The sequence below is a fragment of the Tachypleus tridentatus genome, unplaced genomic scaffold, assembly GCF_004210375.1.
Source record: "Tachypleus tridentatus isolate NWPU-2018 unplaced genomic scaffold, ASM421037v1 Hic_cluster_5, whole genome shotgun sequence".
Taxonomy (NCBI): Eukaryota; Metazoa; Arthropoda; class Merostomata; order Xiphosura; family Limulidae; genus Tachypleus; species Tachypleus tridentatus.
In genome coordinates this window covers 58,428-63,058 of record NW_027467785.1, presented here as the reverse complement: position 1 = coordinate 63,058, position 4,631 = coordinate 58,428, and the positions used below count along the sequence as shown (strand labels likewise).

Genomic DNA, 4,631 nt, shown 5'->3' with positions numbered 1-4,631 from the left:
TTCACTATTGTTTTTCCATTGCCTGTGCGTCTCAGGAAGATTCTGTCTTAGGACCTTTTGCTAGTATTAATCAAGCTTCACGAAGTAGTTAAAGAAACAAAACTCTCGCTTTTATAAAAGGATCAGAATTTTACTTATTTGTTAATGTGTTTATAGTATATTGTTTATTTAATAATATCACACATTGTCCAGGCCAAAAAATAATGTGAACATGTCTTGTTTTCGTTTTCGTAGGAAACAGTCATCAGAGTCAAAATTTAGTCCTACGCACATTTGTATTTCAAATACTTATGTGAAAATATAAATTCCAAAGGGAGGAGGAACAGATATCTGAAGCATTCTTGTTTTCATCACCCACAGTTGATGCTGACGTCACCAAAATGTGAAATAAAAAGCTATGTCCATCTGAATCGGAAATATGGTTCACAATTGAAGAAGTAATATTCTTTTTGTAAAAGTAGGTGGTTTGAAAAGCTTCCAACTTATAACACAATGAGCAAAAGGTATTAAGAAAAGATAAATAATTATTGTAAATATGTGAATGTACGTTTATTATGGACTTCGTAATCCTACACTTGTATTCATAGTAATTAAAATTACTTCTATATTTGTAACCGAGTATAGTCATAACTATAGAAACAATAACATATTATCTGCAACGTGTGTAAAACTGTCCTTTTAGTGCTAAGTACTCTCGAACAGGAGGCCTAGTTTTGAAGTATCGTGTGTGAAACGGTCCCTTTCAGTGCTAAGTACTCTCGAACAGGAGGCCTAGTTTTGAGAGTATCGTGTGTGAAACGGTCTCTTTCAGTACTAAGTACTCTCTCGAACAGGAGGCCTAGTTTTGAAGTATCGTGTGTAAAACGGTTCCTTTCAGTGCTAAGTACTCTCGAACAGGAGGCCTAGTTTTGAAGTATTGTGTGTAAAACGGTTCCTTTCAGTGCTAAGTACTCTCGAACAGGAGGCCTTGGTTTGAAGTATCGTGTGTAAAACGGTTCCTTTCAGTCCTAAGTACTCTCTCGAACAGGAGGCCTAGTTTTGAAGTATTGTGTGTAAAACGGTCCCTTTTAGTGCTAAGTACTCTCGAACAGGAGGCCTAGTTTTGAAGTATTGTGTGTAAAACTGTCCCTTTCAGTGCTAAGTACTCCCGAACAGGAGGCCTAGTTTTGAAGTATCAGTGTGTAAAACGGTCCCTTTCAGTGCTAAGTACTCTCGAACAGGAGGCCTAGTTTTGAAGTATTTTCAACCATATTATATCACTTGATGTTTCATTTGATTCAAATAATTTTGACATTAAAATGGCTCTTGTTACACGTATCTCATATCTAAAATTACAGATGGTTTTGGTGTGTGTTTCCTGTTGATAAACTCATTTATTCTCTTATTGTTTCGAAGACAAATTATAGAAATTTTACTTCAAATTCTTGTCTGCTCCGAAGTTGGAAAGAATGGAAGCTTGGAAACTATTGTATTTCTCTAGCACCTTCCAAGAAGGTTTGAAATACAGTTTGGTAAAAATCTAGAAATGCACTTATTACCTGCAACTTAATACCTACTTGAGTAACAAGTGTCTCTAGTGTGCCCCCCCTAGTACAGCGGTACGTCTTCGGATTTACAACGCTAAAATCAGGGGTTCGATTCCCCTCGGTGGGCTTTGCTATAAGAAAAAATACACACGCCTCTAGAGGTGTGAGTGCGTCGGTTACAATACCCTGAACTTGCTGTTTGTAAGCACCTGGTATCCTGCTCAGTGTAACTCTTTACTTATAGACCTCAAACGCAGTTGGATGTCCTGATCCACCTGTCACGTCTTTACATCTGGACATTAGACACAGTTGGGTGTTCTGATCCACCTGTCACGTCTTTACTTATCGACATTAGACACAGTTGGATGTCCTGATCCACCTGTCACGTCTTTACATCTGGACATTAGACACAGTTAGATGTCTTGATCCACCTGTCACGTCTTTACATCTGGACATTAGACACAGTTAGATATCCTGATCCACCTGTCACGTCTTTACATCTGAACATTAGACACAGTTAGATGTCCTGATCCACCTGTCACGTCTTTACTTTTTGGACCTCAGACACAGTTGGATGATCTGACCTCCATTGGATTTAGGTGGTTTCCATTGGACTTTGGTATGTGTAAGACAGCCCACATGGATGTGAAATAGACTATTGAAATGTCCCTCATTTTAAGATGTCTTGACCTCAATTATCTGTGGGCTACTGAGCTGTATAAATCATATGTAGCATTACACCATGAAATGCTCAACCAATTAAATAAGATAGGATCCATTACATTACAAGGGATTTGCCGATGAATTGATAACTAGTCCCTATTAATTAATCAGCTTATATTTCATTGCTGTTTTCTTTAACTGTTATATGTTCAATCCTATTTGCAATTGTAACAAAGTGTTAGATAATTAAAAATTTATAACTTTCGTACAGATTAAGATAGCACTCGTAAAATAACAAATCCACAGTAAAACTGAAATATGCTATCCTGTGTGTGTTTGATGGACCTCAGTGTTTGTTTGTATGACTGACATTCGCTCGATCCACAGTAAAACTGAAATATGCTATCCTGTGTGTGTTTGATGGACCTCAGTGTTTGTTTGTATGACTGACATTCGATCGATCCACAGATTGCGAGTGGAGAGAGTCTTAACTATCTGGATAAGCCTCAATGAACTTTCGATCATTCCTTTCAAATCGTAAGCTTATTATCCTAAAACAGTGTATAAAATATTTGAGGTAAAGCTGAGACAATCGGATGCAAACAACTGCCATGATTAGTAATCACCTAAGTCTAATTATTAATTAATTATTACTAATTACCTGCAAATACTATATAGCAATTATTGATTAGTTTATGACATATGTTACGGCTATTGATCAACTTCCGTCTTCAAGTAACTCCTCAGAAGGACTATTTTGTGGTGATAGTAGCAAAGGTTCGATGCTGGGTCTTCTTTACAGAAAAACTCAAACTTTTTAGGGTCTTTACTCCTAGAGTTTGAACTAATTTTCCATGTAAATACTATCAAGATAAGTGTCCAGATTTGAACATCAAGTGCTTAGTTTAATTAAAGACTTCACATGGGTGATATATTTCATCAAGTGCTTAATTTAATTAAAGACTTCACATGGGTGATATATTTCATCAAGTGCCTAGTTTAATTAAACACTTCACATGGATGATATATTTTAATAATTTTGGTCAATATGTAACTCTGCCTAGTTTTTACTTGTTGTTTTTTTCTTCCATTTATTTCAGAACATTATCCCATAGGCGTTGGGTGTGTATGTGTAAGACGGCCTCCATTGAATCTCAGGTACGTATAAGACGGTCCCATTACGTTTGTTTGTTATTATTACTTGAAGCACATGTAGAAATATATATACGTATAGAAATAATTGTATACAAATTGCTATTTAGAAAATCAAAACCAATTCTTCCAATCTTAGTAAGTACGGACAAAATTACTAAAAACGTAATGATATATTGAATCACTATCACTCAACAAAACCGGTTAATGTGACAACTGGTGGATTGAAACGTAGCATGTGAAGGTGATTTGTGAATTATTTTATTTTTAAATTGTAATTTAATGAAGCTAGATGTAGCTAAGGCTTGCTTTGTATTCAATAGCATCAGCCAATGGGGTCTTAATATTTGTCCGCTACCTTCAGTAACTTTTCGACCCAGTATGACGAAGTCAACGGAGGTGTACCTTTGAAAGTCGTTACTGACGTCACTCAACAACTGTGCTTATTTTCTTGAACATTAGAAACATTTATTTCACGTTGAAATATTTCACATTTATCCATTGAAAAGTAACTTATCAATTAGGCTAAAAGTGCTGATGGTTTATTTAAGCAAGAGCATATCTGTGGAAAAGGAAAAGACTTTGTTTGGAGTTATGAACATAGGATAATCATCTATTAAAAAAAAACCATGTTTCTGGTCTTCGAGCACTTGTCATCCAGGTCGTCATTTACCCAAGATATTTGCATACAAAAGGCGTGTCTATCCCAACAGACGTGGAAAAGATGGTGTCGCGAAACTAAAATATAAAACAAAACAAACGGAAGTTGAACTAATTATACTAAGTGCTGGTGTTGAAAGCACGTGCTATGACTCCACCTTTCCCGTACCATTCTTTATCCTGTAGATTGACTAAGTTAAAAGAAAATTCAATCAGATAAAAGGGCTAGTATTGTTACTATGGTCACCAAAAGTCAGGACAACGAATGGAAATCGTCTAAGAATGAAGTCTCATGTTCTCTCGTTCAAATCGAGACAGCTTCAAGTGGATTATACCAAAGCTGGAGATTAACTTAAGAGAAAAACGGATGCATATAATTAGCGCAACTGATAAAGAAACGGAAATTGAACAAAAGTTGAAAGAAAGAAACAAACAAACTCCCTTTAATATTTTAGGGCTGAATAGATGTTTAATAATTTGCTTCTTAAAATATCATAAAGTATTAAACTGCTTTGTTTTACAATCAAACTAGGCTTCAAGTTGAAGCTTCTTCCTCAATTCGGTACGATTCGTAAACAAACCCACTACAAGTGACTTGAAATTAACTTGCTGTTAAAAGTATAGACATTT

The 4,631-nt window shown here is 35.7% G+C and overlaps 1 long non-coding RNA gene across 1 annotated transcript; it reads left to right on the top strand.

Moving 5' to 3' along the window:
* The first annotated feature begins 347 nt into the window (after positions 1-347).
* LOC143243659 (uncharacterized) lies at positions 348-4,375 on the top strand. The gene is made up of 3 exons (XR_013024699.1): positions 348-457; positions 3,290-3,347; positions 3,665-4,375. It is a non-coding gene; the product is annotated as an uncharacterized LOC143243659 (long non-coding RNA).
* Positions 4,376-4,631: the final 256 nt, after the last annotated feature.